The following is a 15,183-nucleotide window of genomic DNA, read 5'->3' as shown; positions in this document are numbered from 1 at the left end:
GGGTTTAGGGATAGGAATGGGTTTTGGGGTATAGGGGTATTTTTAGGGTTCAGGGCTAGGTTTGGATTTAGGGGTATAGGAGTATTTTTAGGGTTCAGCGGTAGGTTTGGGTTTTCGGGTACCAGGGTATTTTAAGAGTTCAGGGCTAGGTTTGGGTTTTGGGGTACAGGGGCATTTTTAGGGTTCAGGGCTAGGTTTGGGTTTTGGGGTACCGTGGTATATTAGGGTTCAGGGGTAGGTTTGGGTTTTGGGGAACAGGGTTATTTTTATGGTTCAGGGCTAGGTTTGGGTTTTGGGGTACAGGCGTATTTTTAGGGTTCAGAGGTAGGTTTGGGTTTTGAGGTACAGGGGTATTTTAAGGGTTCAGGGCTAGGTTTTGGTTTTGGGGTACAGGGGTATTTTTAAGGTTCAGAGGTAGGTTTGGGTTTTGGGGTACAGGGGTATTTTAAGGGTACAGGGTAGGTTTGCGTTTTGGGGTACAGGGACATTTTAGGGTTCAGGGGTAGGTTTGGGTTTTGGTGTACAGGGGTATTTTTAGGGTTCAGGGCTAGGTTTGGGTTTTGGGGTACAGGGGTATTTTTAGGGTTCAGGGGTAGGTTTGGGTTTTGTAGTACAGGGGTATTTAAAGGGTTCAGGGCTAGGTTTGGGTTTTGGGGTACAGGGGTATTTTTAGGGTTTAGGGATAGATTTGGGTTTTGGGGTACAGAGTATATTTATAGTGTTAAGATGGGGTAGTGTTTAAGGGTGTTGGGGTATTTTATGGAGTACGGGTGGGTTATGATTATGGGGTGCAGGAGTATTTAAAGGGAGCAGGGCGGGACTAGAACATGATAAAAGACATGGCATGAAGGACGGAACGTACCACACGCCCCCAGCGTTTGTCACGCCCCCAGCACACGCCCACAGCACAATGCAGACACGCCCACAAGGGACTACTTTGCTGGCACAGTTCTTTTACCTTTTAAATGTATATGGTGGGCGTCTGCATAGCCTATGTCCTTCTGCTGCCCTTTCCAACGCTGTATTGGGTGTTGTGATTGGCGCTGTACTTTTTGAGTTTACTCGCCTCAAAGGTTTAGGCAGTCTCTTTATATTATTAGTATGGATATATATATATATATATATATTCACTGAAAAAACCATAGGTTATAGACCATATATAGTTAGGGATTAGCATTTACAAAACCTTATTTTACTCGCACAAAACCATTGAAATTCCATATATAGTTAGTTGCACTAACTATATATCGCGCACCCGCAATCCACTGCTAATGATGTCACATATTACATCATTCATGACATGGTCAGTGACATCACTGATGACATCACTGATGACATCTCAAATGACATCACTGATGACATCACTGATGACAACACCCAGTGACTGTATGTTTCTGTAAAGTTAAAATATGGCTTACATATTGAAGAATGAGTGGATGTATAAGTGTCTGGATAAAGGATTTAGTAGGTGCATGACTGACTGTATGAGAGAATGATTAAATGTGTCTCACTGAGTGCATGGGTTAGTGACTAAACTGTCTTAATTTGGCAATCATTATATATGTTGTTCTGTAAACTGCTGCATGTTTAAATCAGTAGCTATATGAGTAACTATATGGGTTATTGAATGGTTGCCCAAGTATTTGTATGGGAGACTGAGTATGTGTGTGGGTGGCTGGGAGGTGTATGACTCTGTGCATAGATGTGTGAGCAGTTGATTCACTAAATGTATGGGTTCAAAAGTGCATGTGGAAACAGCTGTATGGACAGTTGACTGTGTGCATGAGTGTATTGGTGAGTGAATGGATATCTCAGTACTACATGTCAAAGTAAGTACATATGTAAAACACAGTTCATGTGAGAGTTGACATATATAAATAACTGAACATAAGAGCCAGTGAATGTGTGAGTGGCTGTATGGATCATCAGTGAAGTAGTGTGGCTCACTGGTTAGAGGCGGCAGACCCGAGAGCAGAGGACGGCCCGGGACCAGGGTACGATTCCCGGCGCGGCAGGTTTCTGGACCAGGGTCAGCGGACTCGATAATTCTCTCGCCTCGGTGCCCACTCTGATCAGCGATCACACTCGGCAACTCTGGGCATTAGCTTGCCTCATCTTCACTAACGGCCCCACCAGACCGCCGGGGATGCCTGGTCTCACCCTGGAGATACCCATTAAGGGACCATCTCTCAGGGAAGCCAGGAAGGGTTTTGCAGCGGTCGAAGCGCCTTGGGACCCTACGGGTAAGTAGTGCGCTATATAAATGCCAATACATACATCATTGTGAACTTGTATCAGGGATTTTATAAGAGAGTAAATATGTGTTAGTATATGTTTGAATAAGTAAGCTGTGTATAACTGTATACTTGAGGAAATGTGATTGATTTTTTGCATGACTGACTAGGTGTGTGAGTAACTCCATGGATAAGTGACAGTCTGTGAGTGTCTGTTTACACTGAGTGTATCTAAGGTTATATTAGAGTCTGAAGATGTTCATTGTATTATCACATAAATGATATCATCAGTGATGTGATCAGTAATGTCAAATGAGATGTCAGTGATGTCATCAGTGATGTCATTTGAGATGTCATCAGTGATGTGATCAGTGATGCCATTTGAGATGTCATCAGTGATGTCATCAGTGATGTCACTGACCATGTCATGAATGATGTAATATGTGACATCATTAGCAGTGGATTGCGGGTACGCGATATATAGTTAGTGCAACTAACTATATATGGAATTTCAATGGTTTTGTGCGAGTAAAATAAGGTTTTGTAAATGCTAATCCCTAACTATATATGGTCTATAACCTATGGTTTTTTCAGTGAATTTTCAAGGTTTTGTAAATGCAAATTCCTAACTCTATATGGTCTATAACCTATGGTTTTTTCAGTGAATTTCATTGGTTTTTTAAAAGCTAATATCTATAGCTGTAAAATATATTCTTTATTACGTGACGTATCACGTAGCCCGTGAGACGCCTCATGATGCATCGCATAACCGTGACGTATCGTCTCTGCAGCGCAAACAAAACCCGTAACGTAAGCGCGCCAGAGCACGCTTAAAGATATATATATATTTTTTTAACCTTAATTAGACAAAATCCACACGTGCACATATCACAAACGTTCCAAAAACACAATATGTCGGACTCCCGTTACGCTGCCGGTTAGCTGCCCGGTTAACGTACCGGGAAGCACCTCTACCGCGAAAAATCGCAATTTTTTTTTCTTTTGCCCCGCGGGGAACTTTAATAGCCCCCTCATCAATCCTAGGGGTTCAGGAGGGGTCTACCTTACCCCTTTCCTTCATTTGCACCTTTTTTTTTCCACATCTTGTCTCTCGATCCCACCGAGAGACAAGATGGCGGCCGCTCCAGACTGTTTACAATGTTAACAGCCAATCAGCTTCTCCTCAGACTCCCGTTACGCTGCCGGTTAGCTGCCCAGTTAGCTGCCCGGTTCGCGTACCGGGACGGGCCTCTACGGCGAAAAATCGAATTTTTTTAATTTCTTTTTTTTGCCCCGCGTGGCTCTATAATATCCCCCTCATCAATCCTAGGGGGTCAGAAGGGGTCTACCTTGCCCCCTTTCCTTCATTTCCCCCTTTGTTTTGGCCTCCTCTTGTCTCTCGATCCTACCGAGAGACAAGATGGCGGCCGCTCCGGACTGTTTACAATGTTGACAGCCAATCAGCTACTCCTCAGACTCCCGTTACACTGCCGGTTAGCTGCCCGGTTAGCTGCCCGGTTCGCGTACCAAGACGCGTCTCTACGGCGAAAAAATCTGAATTTTTTTTTTTTTTTTGCCCCGCGTGGCTCTGTAATATCCCCCTCATCAATCCTAGGGGGTCAGAAGGGGTCTACCTTGCCCCCTTTCCTTCATTTCCCCCTTTGTTTTGGCCTCCTCTTGTCTCTCGATCCTACCGAGAGACAAGATGGCGGCCGCTCCGGACTGTTTAGAATGTTGACAGACACCGGAGAGCCAATCAGCTTCGCTTCGCAAAGTTCCGTTACGCGAAAAGTACGCAAACCGGAGCGCTGCCCGGAGCGCTGTCACAGATATATATCTTATTTTGAACAGTAATTTCTCAAAATCCACTGGAGCACATATATTGAGACCTAGCAAAGGCACATCGGGCTAACAGTCCCTACAATTTTGCCAAGTTTTGTGCAAATCCATTCAGCCGTTCGAGCTAAAAGTGAGGCCAACTGCCCTATAGAAAAATGAATGGGAAAAACGCGTTTTGGGACCCCCCTTTTTCCTCGGCCCCCCCTTGACGAACCCCCCCCAAATTTTCAGGGGCTGCTCAGAAACAAAATGTGCCATTTTCCTGAAAATTTCTGCCAATTCCGTCCACAAACGCCAAAGTTATTAGACATAGAATTTTCAAAAACTCCATAGAGAAAAAATCCTAACTATATATACCTACTGGCGATCGCCAGTAGGTAATATATATATGTGTGTGTATATATATATATATATATATATGTATATATATATATATATATATATATATATATATATATATATATATATATATATATATATATATATATATATATATATATATATATATAGTGGAGCGAGATGTTATTCTAATTCCTTGAGGAAAAATATGAAAAGGGCTGTCATTTGCTGTGTTCTTTTTTGTTCCCATTGACCTTGGGCCTGGGTTGTCTCTCCATCTCGTGTTTACTCTCTGTTTCATTGTCCCACGTGTGCTTTTTCATATGCATAGAAGAGAGCTATTCTGGCTTTTTATTTATTTTTAGCAGACCTACTAAAAGTTTAACAACAGATTTTAGTATTTGCTCATGTGTTAGTTAACTCCTTCATGTTTAGCCCTTGAGGTTCCGTGACGATTTGAACCCGTGTTTTCAACATTGTCCTAAACTCATAATGTTAGTACCAGTGAACCGCAAATGGTCCATTTAGTATATCCTGGTGTTTTCGCTATGCTACGAACAAGAGCACTCCTGTTATAACCACATTTCTGATACACCGATGGCATCCATTTTAGATTATGGCATCCATCTTGTATTCTTGCCCTCACATAGTCAATGGACACACAGTGACCTCTGATCAATTCATTTCACTTAAGGTTACGTAGGCTTTAGCCGGCGATTCACCTTGCTAGTGACACGTGCACCTTAGGTCAGAAACGCTGTGGCCGCATGACTCGGCAAAAGCTGCCTCCTCTGCCTGAGGCTAGTCCTGCTATACTGGTTCTCGTGTTCGTTGGCCTGATCATGATTAGGCGGCCGAAGTTGGTAGCCTTGCCCATTTACGACCCACAAACATCTCTTATCCTGTTTTTCTATCTTCTGCACCTGGCTCTGCTCCTTTCCTTCTGGGCCTTTATTAGGGGGAGGTAACGAAATTTATGATGAGGCGGTCCGGCTCTTGAATGAAAAGATGACATGGGATTATGATCGAACAGTGGGAACCTCTCATTCGTAATGTTTTGACATCAGATATTGTTGACGATGCCTGTGTAACGCCAAATATTTATTGTTTAGGACATGAAGGTTAAGAAATGTACGAGTATGAGAAGAATGTTGCCTACAGCTAAAAATCGTGTATTTAAGGAGCAACCCACTTTGTGCAAATCGAACAGGCTCCTAGAATCTGCCCGTGTGTAGTTTCTGTGACTTCTGTGTCCCTGCAGTAATAAACCTTTGGTCTTTGACGCCACCATCGAGAAGCCCGTGTTTCTGTTTATTTGTGCACCGAGACAGGTAGAACTCAGGGGTCTTCGGGTGTTGTCCCTGACACCTCTGGACCTTAATAAAAGTCCAGAACTCCAATTGGCGCCCAACGTTGGGCGACGTCATTCGGTACCGGTCCAAAAGCCTGAAGAGTTCGAGAAGCTTCGTGTGAAGATTCCAGAGGGAGGCGCCCCACTTCATCGATCCCGGCATATCGCAAAAGTGGCCCGACGTTCTCTTCCCCGAGGGTTCCCGTTCGGACGGCTGCAGTGGTCCGCTGCCTTGACTGTCGCCCTGTCTTGGACCCGAGGTGCAGACCTTAGTACGGCGAGACGAGACGGGTTTCTCCTTGGTGACGTCTTCAGTGCCTCAGTTAAGTATTAAGTGGTTGCTAGTTGTTTGGTTACTTCGTACGGGTTTGCTCCTGTTTGGATAATCCTTAGTTCCTTGGTTTGGTTTGGTTTCGTAAGATTATCACTGGTTGTTCTAGTTACGATAATCTTTTGGTTTGGTTTGGGTATCGATACATTTGTTCGCTTTGGTAGGCCTAAGTTCTTAGTTCGAGTGCGCACCTTTGTTTGTGTTTGTTCTGTGTTCCGGTTTATAAAATGGTAAGTCGGAAAAGCTGTATGTTTTCATGTTTTGGTTGCAACAAGGATTCCCGGTTGGAGGACTTGTGTCTGGTTCCTCCGATTGGAACTCCTCTTTATGATCTTTATTGCAAGTACGGTGTGGGTCCTATATCTTATAATGAGGTATGGATCTGCTACACGAAGAAAGATGGTGTCCTTAGTTGGCCACTACATGGTAGTTTTGAACCCAAAATTCTCGATAATTTAGAAATAAAGTTGTTTAAGAAGAAAGCCCGGCCGGCAATGTTTGATTCTTTCCGTTGTTGGCGAAAAGAATCCAAACAGAGAGAGATTAAAAAGTTGAAGAAAGAGCAAAAAGAGCAAGAGTTGACTTTAGAACAGTCTGCCAAGCAGCTGCAACTCAATGAATCTGAGAAGGCGATAGAGGTAGTCAATAGAGAGCGTAATTTAGCGATAGACAAGTGCTACCCTGCCTTGCCATCGAGTACTGCTAAGATAGTAGAGGACCCGGAAAAGGATCCCCTGTTGTCTTACTTGTTGATGTCACCTCCACCGTATGCACAGGGTGCTACAGCTCCACTTTTGCCTAATGTTGTGTTACCGGTTGCTGGACAGCCTGGTGTACCTGCTCCTGTTCCCTTGAATCAAGCTCCTGCACTTCCTGTGGTCAATATTCCTCCGGCACCCCCTCTTCCAGGGTTGCCAGCTCCTCTGCCTATGCCTGTACCGCTGATACCTGTTGTTTCACAAGCTACTTTGCCTGCTACCCCTACTATTGCTGTCTCTTCTGTCCCGACTACTACTCTACTTCAAACTTCTGCAAGCTATGTGACTCCGCTTTCTGTTCGTCGGAGAATCACTGATTCTGTCTCTAATATTCTATCTCCCTTTTACAAAACTCTGATTAGCAGTCCTGCCTCTAAATCTGTTCAGAGACGTAGTCAGCTTCCTAGTGTTGAAGAACGGGGAATATTAGATTCCACAGCCCTTAGGTGGATTTCGAAAGTTGGAAGGTATGATGTACGAGATGTATTAGATACATTTATGCAATGGAACGAACCGACACAGCGCTAGGTGTTCGATGTCATGTGTTCCCTCTTACGTGAGGAGTGGGAGGAGAACGATGCTGAACAAGTTCCAGATGAAATAATTCATGTTCAGCAAAAATTTGCTGCAGGTATGATAGTTGGCCAGGACATAAAAGAAGCAATGGAACTGATTTTAGGTTTTAGATTTGATCCTTCCCTCCGTTCCCCAAGAGATTTAGAGAAACGTAGCACAAAACAAAGTCGTCAATATCCTATGAGAGAAGTTCCGCCAATATGGCGCGATGCCGTTCAAGCTGATGCGGTCCGTGGTATTGCAGCCGCTCCGGCCCAGTTCCAGAGAGTGTGGATACACATTCCGTGGAAACGAGCTGAAGTGCTAGCAGTAAAACAGGCCTTGCCAGATCCGCGTAAAAATCCAGCTGGATATTACAAAGAGTTAGCCCAGACGGTTGAAGCTTGCGTAATGAATTTAGCGGACATCGACATGCTATTTGGCAATGTAGTACCGCAACCAATTTGGGCTAAAATTCGTAAAGAAAATCATCCAGTTGCCCTAGGTGGTGATTGGGCAGCTATAATAGCGGCAGATGGTCAACAAATTGGTGGTTCTAAACCCGAACCTCTAATTGCTAATTTGCCCGGTAGAATAATCGATTTGATGAAAACTCTGATGCCAGCATTGCGCGTTAACTGGGACAAATTATCAGCATGCAAGCAGAAGAAGGACGAAAGCGTCTCAGACTTTTTCACCAGATTTGAAGAAACTTTTGTAGATCACAGTGGTCAGGATATGAGCACGGAAGGAGGCCAGAGATTATTTGTTGATAAATTTGTGCACAATTTGTTACCAGAGCTTAGTAATAAGTTGAAAGATTCTGAAAGTGCGTGGGCTGTCTCTACGACTGCGCAAATACTTGCAACTGCCCAGTACTATGAAAATAGGGATAAAGAAGAGAAAGAGAAGTCAGAAAAGAAAACAAAAGATTTAAAAACTAAAGTCCTTTTGCAGCAAGCATATCCGCCTCGCACGAATCAGACAAACACGCAGCAAGGGCCATATCAGAGGACCGACTATGGTTCTCAGAGACCGCAATACCAATGGAATCAGTGTGCTTACTGCAAAAAGGAAGGTCATTATAAGAATGAGTGTCCAGTACTAGCACAAAATAACGCTGCTGCAGCTCAGAGAGGTCGTGGTGGTTCTACGCAAAATTCTAGAGGTCGAGGACGAGGTGCTATGCCTCCACAAACGAATGATCGCCCTTCTAACTATTTTGATCAGCGAAATGGACAATCTGCACAGCCAAATAGATCTCAACAGTATCACGTTGAGGATTACTGTGAAGTTAGTGAGGAATTTCAGCAAAATGAGTACTAGGACAGCCATGGACAAAGAGAGGGAGTAGTATCAGTTCCAGTAGATCAGAGTGGGCCTTTTGTCGCAGTAGCCACATCAGGTGTAGTCGAACCGTTTCTGTTGGATACTGGTGCAGCAAAAAGTTCTATCATTCATGCGAAACTCCCTGGCGCACCTTTGTCTGGCTTAACAAATGTTTCAGTAGGTTTTTCAGGCGCCCCTGTTCACAACCCTGTTTCTGGTCCTTTGTCTATTTCTGTTGGGCCTCGTCAATTGAAAGCACCCCTGATTTTGACGACCGGTTGTAATGAAAATCTGCTTGGTTTAGACTTGTTAAAACGCCTATACGCGACTTTGTACTGTTCTCCGTCAGGAGTACAGCTTACGTTGGGTAAAAGAATCATCTCCCCGATGTACTTGTCGATGGATGCTCTCCCGCTGGAGCTGCGTTCTCTCCCTGATACTCTTTGGGCGACTGGTCCTAATGATGTAGGTCTCTTGGAAATTCCACCATATGTAGTAACTTTGAAAGCAAATGTCAAATTTCCACGAATCCCACAATACAAGATTTCTGGTGAAGGTGAACGTGCCCTCTTATTGATAGTGCAAGATTTGATCAAGAAAGACGTAGTAGAGGAAACTAGAGGAAATGTCTGTAACAGCCCTGTACTGCCAATTCTAAAACGCACCGATCCTTCAAAGCCTCCAGTCTATAGATTTGTAATCGACCTTAGAGAGGTTAACAAAATTGTGATTCCACAGTTTCCTGTGGTTCCAGACATTACTGCATTGTTAACGTTGATTCCTGCTACAGCCACATGGTTTTCAGTTATCGACTTGAAAAATGCCTTTTTCAGCATTCCGGTAGCCGAAGAAAGCAGAGATATTTTCGGCTTCTCTCTAGGAGGTCGAAGCTTCAGGTTTAAACGTGCTCCACAAGGATATTGTGAAAGCCCATCCATTTACAGTCAGGCATTAAAAAGTCAATTAGATTCTTTTGTACTTCCTCCTGGGTCTGCTTTGGTGCAAAATGTCGATGATCTTCTAGTGGCTGCCGATGACAAGGAAACTTGCAAAGCAGCTACAATTTCCCTATTGCATCATTTGTCTGATTTAAATCACAAGGTGTTACCTTCCAAAATGCAATATTGTTGTCAAGAAGTGACCTACCTAGGTCATCTCTTGTCAAAGGAGGGAAGAAGGTTGACCCCAGAGAGAATAAAAGCAATTACGCAAATGAATGTTCCTAGCACACAGAGAGAAGTGCGTGCGTTTTTGGGTATTACCTCATACTGCAGACAATGGATCCCGAATTTTTCTCTTTTGGCAAAACCATTGGTGGCCTTGACTGGAAAAGGTGTTCCGAGTCCGGTGCACTGGTCTGCCGAATGTCAGCAAAGCTTTTCTGAGTTACGAAATGCACTGTGTTCAGCTCCTGTGTTGGGTACACCCGACTACAGTAAGCCATTCACACTCTATGTTCACGAGAGAGAAGGTTGTGCGTTGAGTGTTCTGACGCAACGATTTGGTGATAAACAACGCCCTTGTGCGTATTTTTCATCAACATTAGACCCAGTAGCTAGAGCGTTGCCTAGTTGCTTGAGAGCTACGGCAGCAGCTGCAGCGTCCATTCGACAATCTGCTGGTTTGGTCATGAACAACATGCTAGTGGTCATGGTTCCACATGCCGTGGATACACTCATGAACCGAACGAAGACTCAGCACCTCACCAGTGCTAGATTATCAGGCTATGAGTTGACATTGCTAGCGAGTCATATTCAGATTAAAAGATGCAATGTATTGAATCCAGCAACATTGTTGCCGACTAGTCAGGAGTCGAGTGATTCTGAACCACATGACTGTTGTTTCTGAACTGAAGAGGAGACAAAAGGACGAATTGATCTTAAAGACACTCCATTATCAGATCCAGATGGCACGTTGTATGTTGACGGGTCTTGTTTTAAATTGGAGAATGGTGATGTAACAGCTGCCTATGCAGTAACGACCTTGAGTACGATTGTGGAGACTGCAAGAGTGAGTCAGAATTCTGCCCAAGCTGTAGAATTCATTGCATTGACTAGAGCGTGTGTTTTAGCTAAGGGAAAGAGAGTGAATGTGTTCACAGATAGTCAGTACGCGTTCGGTGTAGCGCATAGTTTTGGTCGATTGTGGAAGGAAAGAGGTTTTATTACGTCCCATGGGACTAAGATCCAGCATGGTCAGCTAGTCAATGACTTGTTGGAATCTCTAACCTTACCAATGGAAGTTGCGATTGTGAAGTGCAGTGCTCATCGAGCAATCACGGATGATGTTGGTCGTGGAAATGCCTTTGCTGATGAGACAGCTAAACAGACAGCTAGGAATACGATGAGTGGGATGTATGTTGCAACTTCTGCAAGATGGGTTACTGAATCGGGAATGTGTGAGGACACAGTGGAAAGTGTGAAAGCGATTCAGGAAGAAGCGACTGATGAGGAAAAACTTGCATGGAAAGAGAATACGGGTAAATTGGACTCGAGTGGATATTGGATTGATTTGTCGGAACAGCAGCGTTGGATGTTGCCTGATGCGTATGTGCTTGCGGTAGTAACGATGGCGCATGGAGCAGCGCACATCAGTTCTAAAGGGATTTGTAAGATGTTGGCTCCAGTCTGGAAGAATGATGGGATTAGTAAGTGTGCAGAGAGAGTGGTGAAAAATTGCATGATATGCCTGATGCATAATCCTGGCAAGGGAATCCCCACACCCGCTGGTCACTTTGCTCCTCCTTCTTGCCCCTTCGAAGTGATTCAGTTGGATTTCATTCACATGGATCGATGTAACAACCTTAAATACGTCCTAGTGGTAGTCTGTGCTTTTTCAAGGTGGATCGAAGCATATCCACTAAAAGACAATACTGCCTTGTCTACTGCCAAAATCCTCCTAAAGGAATACTTCCCTAGGTATGGTATGCCACGGATTGTATGGTCAGATAACGGAAGTGAATTCGTAGGGAAAGTTATGCAGAGTGTGTGTGCAGGCTTGAGTATCAAGCAGAAGTTTCACAGTGCGATGGCACCCTCAAGCTGGAACTGGCTAAGATACAAGCCTCCACTGGCTTGTCCTGGCCAGACGCACTACCTTTGGCCCTGTTATCCACAAGAGCGACTGTGCATTCCCGAGTAGGGCTTAGTCCCTATGAGATTGTGTTCGGTCAACCCGCTAATGTTTGGGGGGTACCAAGACCTAGGGAATTTAAACAACTGGAATACCCAATGCTAATTGATTACCTTTTTGACTTGACTGCTAAATTGAGTCTCATTCACCAACAGGTTTTCGATGCATTGCCAAAGCCTCCGGAAAGTCCAGGTCATCAGCTGAAACCCGGCGATTACGTTGTCATCAGGAACTTTGGACGGACCAGGAACCTTCAACCCAAGTTCGTCGGCCCGTTCCAGGTGCTATTGGCAACAAGGACTGCTGTACGTGTGACTGGAAGGAAAAACTGGGTCCATGCGACTCATACTAAGCGTGTACCCCTTCCACTCCCTTATGATAATTGGGTTAGACAAGGAATTGGTGCCTCTGATACCGAACCGGTTCCTAGATATGTTCCTTTCAGTGATGCAGAATTGATAACTGATTCACCGAACTCTGACCCCCCTTCTGAAACTGCTCCTTTGATCCCTGAACAGAACACTGCATCAAACGAACACTTGTCCTCTGCGAACTCGAACATTGTTACTCCTGCTGAAAACAAACTATTTCCGGATCAAACTACTCCAGGAAAATTGAGATACAACCTACGTTCTCACTTTAAGGACAAATAAAGCAGGAAACTGCCTATCTTTCATATTTTGATCTAACACATTGCCTCCAGCCAGGAAGCTTGCTGAATTTCTCTGTGTATTTCTGTTGTTCTTATTACCTTGCCGTCTGGGTCGCCGTAGGGTCGTGGCTTTGTGCCTAGTTGAATCTGCGGGGGCCAGACACAAGGTCGGTCTTTCTGTTAGTTCTGGGAACTCCCAGGGCTGATAGAGGTATTTTCAACTACGTACATATCATCAGTGGTCGCGAGCGGTTGTAGAAGATGGAGCTTCCTGGGCTGCACCGAGAGAATGTAATTTATGTTCGCAGAAATAAGCTATACAAAGTTCTTCATAGCAAATGTTTTCTGATGCAATGTGCAATTACGTTTTTGATTGTTTTAATAACGTTGGTGGGTGGAATCGTCTTTGGTATCCATTTAATTTTTGCACCGATAACAGCTACAGTACCTCCCCTTGATCTTGTTTCTCCTACTGATGCTTCTTTTCATTCCTTTCATCCGTTTCCCGAACATGAGCAAGCTCGACGCTCAGAATTCATAAATAACACTTTTGTACAGCTCTTGCATCAACACCAACTGGTAGTTAACACAACAGACTGCTGGGTATGTGGTTTGATACCGCACACCATGGATAAAGGCATTCCCTACCTGGTCTTGCCTTTTAGCTATAATGGATCATGTTGGGCCTTCCAAACTGTATTTGTCTATGCTCTCGAGACCTATCCCCCGCGTCCTCCACGTTCCGCTAAGTATAACTCCGTTAATAAAGCCTTGATAAAGGGAATACCTGAAATGATTAAAGACGTCAATAACTCCCCATCTGTCCCTAGAGATGAACTACAAGTTTATCTGAGTTGGAATTCTACGGAGTATAGCATTAGTTCGAGTGAAAGCAAGCGTAAGAGCTCCACTCCAGTCTGGGTCGTACCTCACCGAGGTCAATTCTGCTTGCAAGGTAATGGGAGAAATCCAAGAGCTCGGCTAGGGAGGAGTGACTGTGTTGAAACTTACGTGTATCCGTCAAACTCTTCCCCTGCCTTCCTAACTGCTAAGGGTACCTACTTCATCTGTCAGGATAGGGCATATACATGGTTGCCTGCTGACTTTTCAGGTTCATGCTATATTGCTCGACTGTTGCCTCCGACATACACTGCTTCCCCAGATTATCACAAGACCAGAGTAGCAAGAGGTGTTTTCAGCAAAGAAGATACCGCTGGTCAGGAAGCCGGAGACTTCTTCAAAGGTTTCCTTCCGTTCTGGGGGCCTATGGCCAATAGTAGAAATCTACGTCAGCTAACACGGGTAGTTGAATCTACTATTACAGAAACTGCTGGTGCCCTTAGTAATTTAACAGCTGAGCTCCAGGCGGATCGTCTCATGACGTTACAGAATCGTATGGTTCTTGACGTAATACTTGCAGATCGAGGTGGGGTATGCAGAATGATCCAATCGAGCTGCTGTGTTTTTATCCCCAATAATGCTCCGACTGTATATGAAGCGATCTCTAAGCTACACAAGATTTCCGACTCTATTCATGTAGACAAGGGAAATTGGTCCTTAATGGAATGGCTTTGGACTCTACTATCAGCGTGGGGATGGAAGGTTCTGATGGTCGTTGGTATTATCCTAGTATTCCTATTCTCGTGCTGCCTCATTATCCAATGTGGTCCCGCTTTGTGTAGCCTCTGTGTTGCAACCTGTTTTAGAAAACCACCTATGTTTGGAGACAAGGTGCGAGAAAGGATGATGCTGCAACAACATATCACTGACCTAATGAACATCGAGATAGACTCTGACATAGACTGAGTAATTGCCTATGTAAGGGCAAAAGGAGGGTCTGAGGTTCCGTGACGATTTGAACCCGTGTTTTCAACATTGTCGTAAACTCATAATTTTAGTACCAGTGAACCGCAAATGGTCCATTTAGTATATCCTGGTGTTTTCGCTATGCTACGAACAAGAGCACTCCTGTTATAACCACATTTCTGATACACCGATGGCATCCATTTTAGATTATGGCATCCATCTTGTATTCTTGCCCTCACATAGTCAATGGACACACAGTGACCTCTGATCAATTCATTTCACTTAAGGACACGTAGGCTTTAGCCGGCGATTCACCTTGCTAGTGACAGCAAAAGCTGCCTCCTCTGCCTGAGGCCAGTCCTGCTATACTGGTTCTCGTGTTCGTTGGCCTGATCATGATTAGGCGGCCGAAGTTGGTAGCCTTGCCCATTTACGACCCACAAACATCTCTTATCCTGTTTTTCTATCTTCTGCACCTGGCTCTGCTCCTTTCCTTCTGGACCTTTATTAGGGGGAGGTAACGAAATTTACGATGAGGCGGTCTGGCTCTTGAATGAAAAGATGACATGGGATTATGATCGAACAGTGGGAACCTCTCATTCGTAATGTTTTGACATCAGATATTGTTGACGATGCCTGTGTAACGCCAAATATTTATTGTTTAGGACATGAAGGTTAAGAAATGTACGAGTATGAGAAGAATGTTGCCTACAGCTAAAAATCGTGTATTTAAGGAGCAACCCACTTTGTGCAAATCGAACAGGCTCCTAGAATCTGCCCGTGTGTAGTTTCTGTGACTTCTGTGTCCCTGCAGTAATAAACCTTTGGTCTTTGACGCCACCATCGAGAAGCCCGTG

The sequence above is a fragment of the Lissotriton vulgaris genome, chromosome 5, assembly GCF_964263255.1.
Source record: "Lissotriton vulgaris chromosome 5, aLisVul1.2, whole genome shotgun sequence".
Taxonomy (NCBI): domain Eukaryota; kingdom Metazoa; phylum Chordata; class Amphibia; order Caudata; family Salamandridae; genus Lissotriton; species Lissotriton vulgaris.
Note: the sequence above shows the minus strand (reverse complement) of the source record.